This window comes from Rutidosis leptorrhynchoides, chromosome 7, assembly GCF_046630445.1.
Source record: "Rutidosis leptorrhynchoides isolate AG116_Rl617_1_P2 chromosome 7, CSIRO_AGI_Rlap_v1, whole genome shotgun sequence".
NCBI classification, from domain to species: Eukaryota; Viridiplantae; Streptophyta; class Magnoliopsida; order Asterales; family Asteraceae; genus Rutidosis; species Rutidosis leptorrhynchoides.
In genome coordinates this window covers 243,968,346-243,985,642 of record NC_092339.1, presented here as the reverse complement: position 1 = coordinate 243,985,642, position 17,297 = coordinate 243,968,346, and positions in this window count along the sequence as shown.

Here is a 17,297-nt window from a genome sequence, read left to right as displayed (position 1 = left end):
GAGATAACAATAATTTCGGTGTTAAAACCTAGTTTTATCGTTCATAAATATGTATAAACATGATTTGAATTCATTTAATTGAAAATTTTTACTAGAATTGGGTAGTCAGTATATAAGACTAGGGCTGTTCTTTTTTATCAGAGAGCACTAGATTCTAATACAACTACTGCTTTACTAGAATTTTTAATGGTAACCAAGTGTATAAAGTAAAAAATTTTAAAATCCGAAAGAATTTAACCCCTTCCCACACTTAAGATCTTGCAATGCCCTCATTTGCAAGAAATCAGTAACAATTTAAATTATTGAGGGTGATTTGTGTGAAAATGATTAAATTTTTACCAAAGTTTCCAAATATATTGGCGTTTGTTTGCTGAATGATAAATGGTGCACATCATTTGTTCATTCCGTCTTGTTGTTATTTCACATATATTTTGCATCTTGTCGTCAAAATTAGTTGCTTTTGCTGAACTTAATGCCAGTCTTTGAAAATGCGTTGTTTTACCCTGTTGTGTACATAAGATAAACTGCAAACATATATACATATTTTTGAAGTTTGGTATATTACCCCACATTCAAAAATTATTAAAATCTAAGAATAAAAGTTAGATAATTATAAAAATGATTACAATATTAACAAAAATATTAAATGTATCAATAATTACAAATTACAAAATAAAAAAAATAATAATAAGTAAACTAAGGATGATATTGGTACCAATAGGGGTTCCAGGCATAACCATAAGTGCTATAGAATGCTTCGGCAGGGTCATACGTAGGATATGGTGGCTGCATCTCTATAGACCAAGGAGGGAAGACGGGTTTCGGTGTAGGAATATAGTTTCTACCTATATGTTGGCAATGAGCTATGATCTGGTTCTGATGAACTTGCCAATCTTCAAATGCTCTCTGTCTAGCATTTTCGTATTCCTGAGAAGCTATAAACCTATGCATTTCTTGCATCTGATTCCCCCCTCCTACATTACCTTGTTGCTGGTTTCTCTCCACCTGTGGATGTCTACCATGGTATCGTACTGCGGCGTTATTTCGCCTCTTCAAAACTTTCGCACCATGGTATACATTTAAACCTATAGTATCGCGAGGTTCCGGCTCTTCTAGTAATAATCCCCCCCGACTTATATCCACACCGAGATATTCACCAATCAGAGTAATAAAAATACCACCTCCTATTATGCTATGTGGTCGCATCCCCCGAACCATAGCTGATAAATAATAACCCACACAATATGGTATACTTACAGCGCTTTGTGGGTCTCGAATACACATATGGTAAAACAAATCCTGTTCATTTACTTTTTCCTTGTTTTTACCCCTTTGTGTAATCGAATTAGCTAAAAACCTATGTATCACTCTTAATTCGGCTCTATCTATATCCAAATAAGAGTAATTTCCCCCTTTGAAACGGTGATGGCTTGTCATTTGACTCCACACACCGTGTGTATCAAAATTCTCATCTATCTTTCTACCGTTTAGTATCAATCCTCTACAATCGGCAGACGCCAACTCCTCAGGCGTATATATACGTAAAGCCTGAGCCATGTCCAGTAAAGACATGTGGCGCATCGAACCGCCTAACAAAAATCTAATAAAAGAACGACCGGTTAAACTAGCTACCCGATCATTCAACTCTATACTACATAATAATTCTTCACACCATACTTTATATACAGGTCTACGTATGGTGAATAAACATATCCAGTCATTAAAAGAAGAATTACCATACCTCTGTACAAGTAATTCCCTATTTGGCTCGGCCAATTCTACAGCTTCTAAGGGTCCCCATTCTATGACCCTCGGTACCTCAATAACCTTGGAATGAAGAGTATGCAAACCCCGTTGATATTTTGGATAATCTATCCAAAGTCTGTCAAATCTCAGGTTCGGGTGCAACTCTTCCAAGTGCATATCGGAAAAAGTCATGACTGGATGAGGTACATCCTGCTTGTAGTAGTTATCCACCTCCTGTTGTTCCAAATTCTCAGCAGGAGCATTGCGGGCTTGGGATGAAGATTCACCCCTTTCATTCTGCAAAACACATCAAACACAATTTTTGTGCATCCAAATATGCATTAGTGTCAGCAAAATCATCAATCAAAATAATTACAATGACATTATCAATTTATATCAAACTTAAGCTTATTTTCACATTTTTATCAAATCTACACTTTTTCAAATAAGCATATACGAAAATGTTCGCCAAGTTCATAAGCATTCAACTCAAATAACATGTCAAAATAATCATTACTAGCAATTAAACAAGTCTCAAATGGCATTATTTTTCAAAAATCAAGTTCATGAATTTTAGACTTGAAAAAGTCCACTTTAATTCTCAAAATCATGTTTAGGCTCAAAGTTTGGATCATTTAACTACCTAGACATGTTACACTACTTAATTTAGCAACAATTCATGACAAAAATCGGCCATAACCTGTTTATATCAAAAAGCCCCAAATTTGCTCAAGAACACAAACCCTAGATTATTCAAAATTTGAAGTTTAAGGCTTTTAATCATGTTAAACAGCATCAATCTAGGTTATACAAGCATAATACATAAACAATTTAAGTCTAATTACACTAAAAAGCATCAAAATCAAATTGGGGAAAAAATAGCTCAAGAACATCAAATTTCGAATTAAATGGTGTTTAGGTGTAGAAATTTACCGTTTTTCTTGAGTAATTCTTAGATAGCATCCTTCTCAACATGATTTTAGCAAAAGATTTGGTGATTAACGGTTAAAAATTGTGATTTTGAGGTGTATTTTTCGGGTTTTTTCGGGGTTTTTTCGAGCTGTATTTTTGAGTTGGGTGTGTGAAACTGATCAGTTCTTGCGTTATATTTTTTTTTCTGTAAATTGGTCCCTCCGCGAGTCGCGGAGATTTCCCTTTCAAACTCCGCGAGTCGCGGAGTTTGCTCTTTTTTTTTTTTTTTTTTTTTTTTTTTATAATCTTTAACTTATAAAACAATTAAGTATTTAATTTTAAAATTTTGTTTCCCTTGTTATTTAGGACGAGGTCGTTTCGGATCGATGTCCTAGTCCGTCCTTCGACAAAATTTTAAAATTTGTCTTTTAGTAGCGATTGTTTTAAAAGCTAAGATTTTTGGGTTTTTTCAATGTTTTTGGCATACTCTAATTCAATAAGATTAAAAATAATGATAATAAAAGTTCTCATCCCTCCCTCGGGTAAAGCAATTTCGGTTCAAAGACCTAGTCTTCAACTTACGACGAATTTTAAAAATCATATTCTTAACTTAATGAGATAAAGTAAATTTTTGTTTTTAAATTCACACAACTTAAATATAAAATTCAAAATTATTATTAAAAATTCACACCAAACTTAAAATTTGAAATGCATAAAATTTATATTTTAAAAATTAAAAATTCACACCAAACTTATATTAATTTTTCCAATATTTACAATTTTAAATATATTATTTTTACAAAGTTTACAATATTAATTTAAGATTTAAATATTAATTTTAAAAATATGGTAAAAATAAAATTAAAAATCTTTTTGTCTTTTTATCCCACTTTAATCAATCAAATATTATCAAAAATATGCGCCCCTCTTTTCGGTAAAGTAATTTCGGTTCCAAGACCTAATTTAACTCATGACAAATTTTTGAAATATTTTGGGTTGATTGATTAAAGATATTTATACCTTAAGAATAAACGTTAAATTTCGCAGTGATGTAATAAATTTTTTAATGATATCAATAATTTCGGTCGCCAAACCTAATTTTATTCAATACCAATTTAATACTTTTTAGCGAACAAATTAGCGTTTATTATCAAAAGGTTAAAAATAAAAATAAAAACTGTACAGACATACCTGTGAAATAGATTTCTTAGTTATATGATCTATCCCATTCATAAGATAGTCGGTTTAATTGGTTTTCCATGGCTACATAGGCGTAACCTCGAGCATTCAGTGTCTTTTCTTCTAAACATATGAACGGTCCGTCTCTGCATAAAGTAACAAATTCGGTATTTGAATAGGTTTGATTATTTGAACATTTACCTCCATGTGACCATTTTCCGCATTTGTGACATCGTTCTAGGTGTCGTGCTCTTCTTTTCGCTGCGGATTTTGATTTTCCTTTACCAAATTGTAACTTATTATCTTCGCATCTGGATTCTTTTCTAACTCCGTCCATTCTTTCTCTGATTACTGATACTATTTCACTCGGTAGTATGTCATTATTTCTTTTAGTGATCAAAGCGTGTAGCATTAGACCATGGTTTAGTTCACAGGCAGTCTTCATTTTGTAAAAACCTAAAAAAAATAAAAATTCAGAATGGGGGGAGAAGACTAGTTCTTTAGGGTCTGCTAGGGAAAGACCATTCGGGTTCCATTTTCGAGAACTACACGAAAACAGACAATCTAACTCTAACAGAAATACATATTATCCTTTAAAGACTTGATTCTCCCCACACTTAGTTAGCTGTGGTGTCGAAATTGTGATTAACTTTGTTGTCGACTTCCATCGGACCATGTATGTAATGTTTAACTCTGTGACCATTAACTTTAAATTCAATCCCATTTGAATTTATCAATTCTATCGTTCCGTATGGGAAAACTCTTTTGACTATGAATGGTCCAGACCATCTTGATTTCAATTTTCCAGGAAATAGCTTGAATCGTGAATTGAAAAGAAGAACTCTGTCTCCTTCTTTAAATTCTATTGAACTTCTGATTCTTGTATCATGCCATTTCTTCGTTCTTTCTTTATAGATTAACGAATTTTCGTATGCTTCATGTCTTAATTCTTCTAATTCGTTTAGTTGACTTAATCGTAGACGTCCGGCTTCATGTAAATCAAGATTACATGTTTTCAAAGCCCAAAATGCTTTGTGTTCAATTTCTACTGGAAGATGACATGCTTTTCCATAAACAAGTCTAAAAGGTGTGGTTCCAATTGGAGTTTTGTAGGCTGTTCTAAAAGCCCAGAGTGCATCCTCCAATTTAATGGACCATTCCTTCGGATTTGATCATACGGTTTTCTCTAGAATACGTTTTAAAGCTCGGTTGGTATTTTCAACTTGTCCACTTGTTTGTGGATGATATGCGGTGGAGATTTTATGAGTTACTCCATATCTTTTAAGAACTTTCTCAAGTTGATTATTACAGAAATGAGTACCCCGATCACTTATTAAAGCTTTCGGTGTTCCAAACCTTGCAAAAAGACGTTTTAAAAAGTTGACTACAACTCGTCCATCGTTAGTTGGGAGAGCTTATGCTTCCGCCCATTTAGATACATAATCAATGGCTACGAGTATATATAGATTATTATGAGATTTTGGAAATGGACCCATAAAGTCAATACCCCAAATGTCAAATACTTTACATACTTGGATGACATTTTGTGGCATTTCATCACGTTGACTGATTTTTCCGGTCCTTTGACATGCATCACAAGATTTGCAAAGAAGGTGTGCGTCTTTGTAAATTGTAGGCCAATAGAATCCAGCTTCATAAACTTTTCTTGCTGTTAGTTGAGGCCCATAATGCCCTCCTGTTGGTCCTGTGTGACAATGGTTTAATATTTTACTAGCTTCATCTCCAAATACACATCGGCGTATTATTCCATCGGGACAACTTTTAAACAGATGTGGATCTTCCCAAAAATAGTGTTTTATATCACTGAAGAATTTCTTTCGTCTTTGGTATGATAATCCTTTTTCAAGGAATCCACAAACTAAGTAGTTTGCATAGTCTGCAAACCATGGGATTTCTTTATAATCTATCTTCAATAGATATTCATCAGGAAAGTTGTCTTGTATGGCCGATTCATTTAGAACTTCTAATTCGGGATTTTCAAGACGAGAAAGATGATCAGCGGCGAGATTTTCTGCTCCTCTTTTATCTCGGATTTCAATATCAAACTCTTGTAAGAGTAAGATCCAACGGATTAATCTTGGTTTAGCATCTTGTTTTGAAAATAGGTATCTAAGAGCAGAATGGTCGGTATAGACCACCGTTTTTGCTAGAACGAGATATGATCGAAATTTGTCAAAAGCAAAGACAATAGCAAGGAGTTCTTTTTCAGTAGTTGTATAGTTCGTTTGTGCTCCTTGTAATGTCTTACTAGCATAATATATAGGTTGAAATCGTTTTTCAATCCTTTGTCCTAAAACGGCTCCCATTGCAAAATCACTTGCATCGCACATTAGTTCAAATGGTAGATTCCAATTTGGTGTTATCATGATCGGTGCATTAGTGAGTTTTTCTTTAAGAATATTAAAAGATTTGATACATTCATCTGAAAAGATGAATGGCGCATCCTTTTCTAGGAGTTTATTCATAGGAGTGGCAATTTTAGAAAAATCTTTTATGAAACGTCGGTAAAAACCGGCATGCCCTAGAAAACTCCTAACTCCTCTAACATTGGTGGGATGTGGAAGTTTAGCAATTACATCTACTTTAGCTCTATCCACTTCAATTCCTTCTTTTGAAATTTTATGTCCAAGAACGATGCCTTCTTTAACCATGAAATGGCATTTCTCCCAATTAAGTACTAGATTTGATTTTTCGCATCTAATTAGCATTCGTTCCAGATTAACTAGACATGATTTAAATGTATCACCGAAGAATGAAAAGTCATCCATGAATACTTCCATTCATTCTTCTATCATGTCATGAAAAATCGCCATCATACATCTTTGAAAGGTTGCAGGGGCGTTACAAAGTCCAAATGGCATGCGTTTGTAAGCAAAAGTACCATAAGGGCACATGAATGTGGTTTTCTCTTGGTCCTCGGGTGCTATTGGAATTTGAAAATATCCGGAAAATCCATCTAGAAAACAATAGTAACTATTTCCGGCTAATCTTTCCAACATTTGATCTATGAAAGGTAAGGGAAAGTGATCTTTTCTGGTGGCGTCATTTAATTTTCTATAATCAATACATACACGCCATCCTGTTACAGTCCTAGTAGGAATAAGCTAATTTTTCTCATTTGTAATGACAGTCATGCCACCCTTCTTAGGTACGCATTGAACTGGGCTTACCCATGGACTATCAGAAATTGGATATATCAAACCTGCATCTAGCAGTTTAATAATCTCTTTCTTAACTACATCTTGCATATTAGGATTTAGTCTTCGTTGGCGTTGCACATACGTTTTATGACCTTCTTCCATAAGGATTTTATGTGTGCAATACGAAGGACTTATTCCTTTAATATCATGAATCTTCCATGCAATGGCTGGTTTATGAGCTTTCAACACAGAAATGAGTTGTGATTTCTCATTTTCAGTAAGAGAAGACGATATTATTACAGGTAATTCAGATTCACCATGTAAATAAGCGTATTCCAAATGGTTTGGAAGTGGCTTTAACTCTAATTTCGGAGGTTCTTCTATCGATGATTTATATCGATATCTGTCTTCTTCTTTTAGCATTTGAATTTCTTCTGTTGTTGGTTCATATCCATTAGCTATAAGTGTAGCTAACATTTCAGCTTCATCAATTGGTTCATTACCTTCTCCTAAAGAACATTCTCCTGTTCCTTGTAATTCTGGAAATTCTTCTAATAATTCTGCATGTGCATCTATAGTTTGAATATAATAACATGTATCATCTGCAGATTGCGGCTGTTGCATTGCTCTATCAACTGAAAAGGTAACACTCTCATCCTCTATACTTAGGGTCAATTTCTTACCGAACACGTCTATCATTGCTTTAGCCGTGTTTAAGAATGGTCTTCCTAATATGAGAGGAACTTGAGAATCTTCTTCCATGTCCAAAACAACAAAATCTACTGGAAATACTAAATTACCAACTTTAACTAGCATGTTCTCCATTATCCCTCTAGGATATTTTATTGATCTATCGGCTAGTTGTATGCTTATTCTGGTTGGTTTCAATTCTCCAAGGTCTAGTTTAGCGTATAGTGAATACGGCATTAGATTTATACTAGCACCTAAGTCTGCCAATGCTTCTATTGAACTAAGACTGCCCAGAAAACATGGAATTGTGAAACTTCCTGGATCAGATAATTTTTCTGGTATCTTATTCAACAGCACTGCTGAACAATTTGCATTCATAGTGACAGCCGAGAGTTCTTCCATTTTCTTTCTATTCGTGATTAGATCTTTCAAGAATTTAGCATACCTTGGCATTCCTGAAATTACATCAATGAAAGGAAGATTTATATTTATTTGTTTAAACATATCCAAAAATTTGGATTGCTCGGCTTCAAGTTTCTCTTTCTTCATTTTACTCGAGTAAGGAAGTGGTGGTTGGTATGGTTTAACATAAGGTTTATCCTTAACTGTGTTATCTTCATTAACCTTTTCAACTACCGGTTCTTTTTCCTTATCTTGATCAGGTTGTGGTTCTTGTGGAGTAGGAATAGTTTCATCAGAAGTTACAGGTATTTCAGGTGGTTTAAGTGTTGTACCACTTCTTGTGGTAATGGCTTTAGCTGTTTCATTCCGGGGGTTAGCATTTGTATCACTAGGTAGACTTCCCGGTTTTCTTTCACCTATTAATCTTGCTAGGTTACTTACTTCTTGTTCCAGATTTTGAATAGAAGCTTGTTGATTTCTAAATGCTTGAGCATTTTGTTCATTAGTTTGTTTTTGAGATGTGAAAAACTGTGTTTGAGTTTCAACTAGCTTCGTTATCATATCTTCTAAATTCGGCTTTTTATCATCGGTTTGTTGTGGTGGTTTGTTTTGAAAATTAGGTCTTTGCTGATTGTAAGTATTATTGGATACTTGTTGATTGCTAGGACCTTGTTGGTTGTTGTATGGAATATTTCGGTTATAATTATGGTTTTGATTGTAAATCGGTCTTGGCGGTTGATAATTATTCTGATAATTATTTCCAGGCCTTTGGTTTATGTATGAAATATTCTCTCTTTGTTCCATTGTTAATTCAATACTGAGACAATCTTTTGTCAAATGTGGTCCTCCACACTGCTCACAACTAATTCGTATTGAGTGAATATCCTTAGTCATCTTTTCCATTCGTCTCTCCACAGCATCTATCTTTGCGGAAATGAAATCTAAGTCATGGCTAGAATTGGCTCTAGCTGCTTTAGATGATCTAATGATATCTTTTTCTTGGTGCCACTCATGTGAGTGGGAAGCAGTGTTATCAATAATTTTGTAAGCATCAGTTTCGGTTTTCTTCATAATAGAACCACCAGCTGCTATATCTATGTCTTTTCTTGTAGTGATGTCGCATCCTTGGTAGAATATTTGTACTATTTGACAGGTGTTTAAACCATGTTGCGGACATCCTCTTAATAACTTTCCATATCTTGTCCACGCCTCATATAGAGTTTCATTTGGTTTTTGTGTGAACGTAACAATTTCTGCTTGAAGTCTTACGGCTTTAGATGCAGGAAAGAATTGTTTAAGAAATTTGTCAACTAAAACGTCCCATGTATCAATCGCCCCTTCAGGTAACGATTCCAACCAATCTTTGGCTTCTCCCTTTAAAGTCCAGGGAAATAACATGAGATATATCTGTTCATCCTCCACTTCTCGGATTTTAAATAGTGTGCAGATCCTATTAAAGGTACGTAGATGTTCATTTGGATCTTCCTTCGGCGCACCACTAAATTGGCATTGATTAGTCACCATGTGTAGAATTTGTCCTTTGATTTCATAATCTGGCGCATTAATGTCTGGATGAGTAATTGCGTGACCTTGGCCAGTGCGTTTAGCTCTCATTCGGTCTTCCATACTTAAAGGTTCTAGATTCTCCATAATTGAATTTGTTGAATCGGTATCACTAGATGATTCTGATTTAATGGTTCGTTCCTCAACAATCTCTGTTTGAATGATTGGTGGTTCCGGAGGAAAGTTTAATGGTTCAGGATCTACGAACCGTTCCTGAATATTCTCCGGATTCTCAATTGTGATGTTGGGTTCAAAAAATGGATTATCGGAAATTTGAACTGAAGTACTTGGTCGACTGGATGACGATTCTAAAGAAAAATCAACGGTGGTTATATTTGCTAAATGTCTTGATCTAGTTATAGGTGGTGAACGTACAAAAGGTGATGAACGTCTTGCTCGGTGCATTCACTGAATATCCTATTAGTTTTAAAAAGGAAAGAAAAATTATAATAAGTTATCCAATCAATAGACTTTTCTGATTTTGCCCACGTTTCGAATAGCCAAAAGATGCAGCAGAGGGGCAGGATTCGTTTGGTCTCAATATAATTGAGGACTGTTTGGCTCCAATAACCCGGTCCACGTACAAATCCAACTATTACTACGAACCAGAAAATTTTGATGTCTATTAATTTAACCACTTAAAATAAATTTTCGTAATTTTAAGAAATTTAGATAAGAAGTAGAAAAAATTCTAAGTCCTAAAAACTAGAATGGCGAGAAATAAGAGAGAAAAAGAGTTCGTCGAAAAAGGTCGAAAAACGAAAAATGGTTGAAAAATAAAAGGTGACGGAAAAATAAAAGAAACTTATCAAAACTTAAAAATACTTAACTAACCTAACCTTATTACTACAACTAACTTAAAATTATAATCGCAAATTGAAATTACTAATTGGAATGATAATTGGTACATAGTAAAAGGTCTAAAAATATTAAAGCTTACAGGAAAAACTAAATCCCAAATGGAAATAACTTAAAAAGAAACTAAAACTTAAAATGGCGTCGCCAAATTCTAAAGCACCTAAATCTTAGTCTAAAGAAAAAAGCACTTAAGGAATTTTACGGCAAAGCCTAAAAATCTAGGAGTAAAAATGACTATAGCAAATACTAAGTTTAAAATTAAATATGAGCTAAAAAATACAAATATTACGCTACAACGATTAAAAAGGGACAAAAAGGAATTTTACGGCAAAGCCTAAAAATCTAGGAGTAAAAATGACTATAGCAAATACTAAGTTTAAAATTAAATATGAGCTAAAAAATACAAATATTACGCTACAACGATTAAAAAGGGACAAAATATAAAAATATACAAAAAGTTGTAAAAAGTACAATTTTTTATAAAAATATTATTTTTATATTATTTATTTTATTAAACTATTAATTTTACAATTTTAATAAAACTAATTAAACAAAATATAAAATAAATAAAAAGTAAAAGTTAAAATAAAACTAATAATAATAATAATACATAATTAGGGTTTATATTATTAATAATTAATAATAATTCGTAATTAATGCTGGTTTAGGGTTTTTGTCCGTGTGTCAGGTAGCCTCCGCGAGTTGCGGTAATTTATAAAGAAAACCCCGCGAGTCGCGGGGTTCAGAATTTCAGCTGACAGGTTTTATCTTCAACGCGTTTTTCTTTATTTATTTATTTATTTTATTTTCTGTTTTTAATTTTTATATAAAAGATATTTAATAAAATTTATATTATTATAAACTAAAATAAAGATAAAGAAACTTATAAAACTTTTAACAAACTCTTAAAAATATATAAATTTTTGTTTTTTCTTTTTATATTTTTGAATAATTAAAACATATTTTTACAAAAACGAATTTTTAATAGAAGTAAGCTAAAAATCTTTTTTTTTTTAATATATATATTAGCGTTGCGCTTCCGGCTTTTAAGATAGATCCCCGGCAGCGGCGCCAAAAATACTTGATGTTATGCGAGGTGTATATAAAATAGCTTATATTTTACTAGGAAAAACTATTAAATACGATACAATTTTACACAAGATATTTATTTATTTAGAGAATGGATATACTTAAACCTTGCTACAACACTTATAGGCAGTGTACCTAATCGTACAGTAGTGTAGTTTTTAGTAAGTCCGGTTCGTTCCACAGGGAATCTTTTTTAAACAAAGCTTAACGCTATATTAGTTTACTTTTATAAAAATACAAACATATATATATAAGTAATATTATTATTATAAAGGGGGGTTTTTACCGTTTAATGACCGGTTTGTCGATTTTAAAACTTTAGTCGCAGTTAAAACCTAATGTAAAATATTAAATAAATAAAAGACTTAAATTAAAACTTAAAGTAAATAACGATAATGAAATTGCGAATAATAAAAGTGCGATAAAATAAACTTGCGATAATTAAAAAGTACGATAATTAAAAGTGCGATTAAACAACAATAAATAAAAGTGCGATAATTAGAAGTGCAATTAAATATAAAATAAAGGAAATTAAGTATGAAATAAAAGAATTATACTTATTTAAACTTCCGTAATCATGATGTTTGACGTGTTGATTTTAGTTTTATGCCCATGGGTTAATTGTCCTTTGTCCTGGATTATTTAATCTGTCCGTCTGGTTTTTGTCCATAACAGTCCATCAGTCATAAATATAAAGTGCGAGTGTCCTCGTCAAATTATTATTATACCCGAAGTTAAATATTCCAACTAATTGGGGATTCGAATTGTAACAAGGTTTTAATACTTTGTTTAATGAATACACCAGGTTATCAACTGCGTGTAAACCAAGGTTTTACTACTTTGTTAACAATTACACCAATTACCCTTGAATGTAATTTCACCCCTGTTTTAATTATTCTAGTGGCTATTAATCCATTCCCGTGTCCGGTTAAATGAACGATTATTCGTACATATAAATACCCCGCCCATCGTGTCCGATCGAGTGTATATGGTAATTTATAGGGACACCCAATTGTAAATCTTTATATTAACATTAACAAATTATCATTTAGTTAAACAAATATAAAGCCCATTAATAGCCCATAGTCTAATTTCCACAAGTGTCGTTCTTTTGTCCAAACCCCAATTATGGTACAAAGCCCAATTACCCAATTTTAGTAATTAGCCCAACATCATGATTACTTCGTTTTAAATAAGCATAATAATAAATTAGCTACGAGACATTAATATAAAAAGGTTGAACATAACTTACAATGATTAAAAATAGCGTAGCGTTACACGGACAGAATTTCGACTTACACCCTTACAACATTCGCTAACATACCCTTATTATTAGAATTATAATTAAAATTAAAATTAAAATATAAATTATATATATATATATATCGTATAGATAGAGAGATGAGAGAAATAGAATATGAAAAATGATCAGAATTCGGTTTGCTTTATAGCCAGAGTTGATTTTTGGGGCTCCGCGACTTGCGTCAAAATCCTCTTCAAATTCCGCGAGTCCCGGAGAATGTATTTACAGCTCACACCCTTGGAGTTTCTCTGCCGACGGTTTTATAATATATATATATAATATATATATAATTAATATAATTAATTATATATTATATTATATTTATATGCATAGTTAACTTGTAATTTTTAGTCCGTTGCGTCGAGCGTTAAGAGTTGACTCTGGTCCCGGTTCCGGATTTTCGAACGTCCTTGCGTACAATTTTATATTTTGTATTTTGCGTTTTGAATCTTGTACTCTTGTAATTTCGAGACGTTTCTTATCAATAATTGGAACTTCTTTGATTGTCTTTTGTACTTTTGAGCTTTTTGGTCGTTTGCGTCTTCAATTCGTCGAATCTGTCTTTTGTCTTCACCTTTTATTATTTAAACGAATATTACTTGTAAATAGAACAATTGCAACTAAAAGCTTGTCTTTCTTGAGGAATAATGCTATGAAATATATGTTCGTTTTTAGCATTATCATTCACCTGGGAGCGTGAAGATCAGATGAAGAAGAAATACCCGCATCTATTTCCAGAAGATTCGTCAACACCTTCAACAGCTTAAAATTTCGGGACGAAATTTATTTAACGGGTAGGTACTGTAGTGACCCGAACTTTTCCATGTTTATATATATTAATTGAGATTGATATTTACATGATTAAATGTTTCCAACATGTTAAGCAATCAAACTTGTTAAGACTTGATTAATTGAAATATGTTTCATATAGACAATTGACCACCCAAGTTGACTGGTGATTCACGAACGTTAAAACTTGTAAAAACTATATGATGACATATATATGGATATATATATAGTTAACATGATACTATGATAAGTAAACATATCATTAAGTATATTAACAATGAACTACATATGTAAAAACAAGACTACTAACTTAATGATTTTTAAACGAGACATATATGTAACGATTATCGTTGTAAAGACATTTAATGTATATATATCATATTAAGAGATATTCATACATGATAATATCATGATAATATAATAATTTAAAATCTCATTTGATATTATAAACATTGGGTTAACAACATTTAACAAGATCGTTAACCTAAAGGTTTCAAAACAACACTTACATGTAACGACTAACGATGACTTAACGACTCAGTTAAAATGTATATACATGTAGTGTTTTAATATGTATTTATACACTTTCGAAAGACTTCAATACACTTATCAAAATACTTCTACTTAACAAAAATGCTTACAATTACATCCTCGTTCAGTTTCATCAACAATTCTACTCGTATGCACCTGTATTCGTACTCGTACAATACACAGATTTTAGATGTATGTACTATTGGTATATACACTCCAATGATCAGCTCTTAGCAGCCCATGTGAGTCACCTAACACATGTGGGAACCATCATTTGGCAACTAGCATGAAATATCTCATAAAATTACAAAAATATGAGTAATCATTCATGACTTATTTACATGAAAACAAAATTACATATCCTTTATATCTAATCCATACACCAACGACCAAAAATACCTAAAAACACTTTTATTCTTCAATTTTCTTCATCTAATTGATCTCTCTCAAGTTCTATCTTCAAGTTCTAAGTGTTCTTCATATATTCTACAAGTTCTAGTTACATAAAATCAAGAATACTTTCAAGTTTGCTAGCTCACTTCCAATCTTGTAAGGTGATCATCCAACCTCAAGAAATCTTTGTTTCTTACAGTAGGTTATCATTCTAATACAAGATAATAATCATATTCAAACTTTGGTTCAATTTCTATAACTATAACAATCTTATTTCAAGTGATGATCTTACTTGAACTTGTTTTCGTGTCATGATTCTACTTCAAGAACTTCGAGCCATCCAAGGATCCGTTGAAGCTAGATCCATTTTTCTCTTTTCCAGTAGGTTTATCTAAGGAACTTAAGGTAGTAATGATGTTCATAACATCATTCAATTCATACATATAAAGCTATCTTATTCGAAGGTTTAAACTTGTAATCACTAGAACATAGTTTAGTTAATTCTAAACTTGTTCGCAAACAAAAGTTAATCCTTCTAACTTGACTTTTAAAATCAACTAAACACATGTTCTATATCTATATGATATACTAACTTAGTGATTTAAAACCTGGAAACACGAAAAACACCGTAAAACCGGATTTACGCCGTCGTAGTAACACCGCGGGCTGTTTTGGGTTAGTTAATTAAAAACTATGATAAACTTTGATTTAAAAGTTGTTATTCTGAAAAAATGATTTTTATTATGAACATGAAACTATATCCAAAAATTATGGTTAAACTCAAAGTGAAAGTATGTTTTCTAAAATGGTCATCTAGACGTCGTTCTTTCGACTGAAATGACTACCTTTACAAAAACGACTTGTAACTTATTTTTCTCACTATAAACCTATACTTTTTCTATTTAGATTCATAAAATAGAGTTCAATATGAAACCATAGCAATTTGATTCACTCAAAACGGATTTAAAATGAAGAAGTTATGGGTAAAACAAGATTGGATAATTTTTCTCATTTTAGCTACATGAAAATTGGTAACAAATCTATTCCAACCATAACTTAATCAACTTGTATTGTATATTATGTAATCTTGAGATACCATAGACACGTATACAATGTTTCGACCTATCATGTCGACACATCTATATATATTTCGGAACAACCATAGACACTCTATATGTGAATGTTGGAGTTAGCTATACAGGGTTGAGGTTGATTCCAAAATATATATAGTTTGAGTTGTGATCAATACTGAGATACGTATACACTGGGTCGTGGATTGATTCAAGATAATATTTATCGATTTATTTCTGTACATCTAACTGTGGACAACTAGTTGTAGGTTACTAACGAGGACAGCTGACTTAATAAACTTAAAACATCAAAATATATTAAAAGTGTTGTAAATATATTTTGAACATACTTTGATATATATGTATATATTGTTATAGGTTCGTGAATCAACCAGTGGCCAAGTCTTACTTCCCGACGAAGTAAAAATCTGTGAAAGTGAGTTATAGTCCCACTTTTAAAATCTAATATTTTTGGGATGAGAATACATGGTTTTATAAGTGATTTACAAAATAGACACAAGTACATGAAACTACATTCTATGGTTGAATTATCGAAATCGAATATGCCCCTTTTTATTAAGTCTGGTAATCTAAGAATTAGGGAACAGACACCCTAATTGACGCGAATCCTAAAGATAGATCTATTGGGCCTAACAAACCCCATCCAAAGTACCGGATGCTTTAGTACTTCAAAATTTATATCATATCCGAATGGTGTCCCGGAATGATGGGGATATTCTTATATATGCATCTTGTTAATATCGGTTACCAGGTGTTCACCATATGAATGATTTTTATCTCTATGTATGGGATGTGTATTGAAATATGAAATCTTGTGGTCTATTATTATGATTTGATATATATAGGTTAAACCTATAACTCACCAACATTTTTGTTGACGTTTTAAGCATGTTTATTCTCAGGTGATTATTAAGAGCTTCCGCTGTCGCATACTTAAATAAGGACGAGATTTGGAGTCCATGCTTGTATGATATTGTGTAAAAACTGCATTCAAGAAACTTATTTTGTTGTAACATATTTGTATTGTAAACCATTATGTAATGGTCGTGTGTAAACAGGATATTTTAGATTATCATTATTTGATAATCTACGTAAAGCTTTTTAAACCTTTATTGATGAAATAAAGGTTATGGTTTGTTTTAAAATGAATGCAGTCTTTGAAAAACGTCTCATATAGAGGTCAAAACCTCGCAAAAATCAATTAATATGGAACGTTTTTAATCAATAAGAACGGGACATTTCACATCCGACGGCCTTTTAGTTGAATTTCGATGTTAAGATTTTTATATATCATGCATATTGTTTTTGCAGGTCCCAGTAGTGTAGTTCATCACTCCAAACGTGCATATCCAAATCCAGAAGATTTGTCTCTACTTATTCCAAATGCCAATGAATTTATGAAGGTTCCTGTTTCAGTATTCGCCCAACAATTTTCTTTTCTACAATCCTGTGCCCCTCAGCAATTGATTCAAAAGTTTTCCACACTTTCACCTACCGAGGAACTGTACATTGACACGCAATCAATGCTGTTCAACTTTGCCAAGGACCTCAATCGTTTGCAACTCAAATCTGCTGCGCTCGCTTATCCAC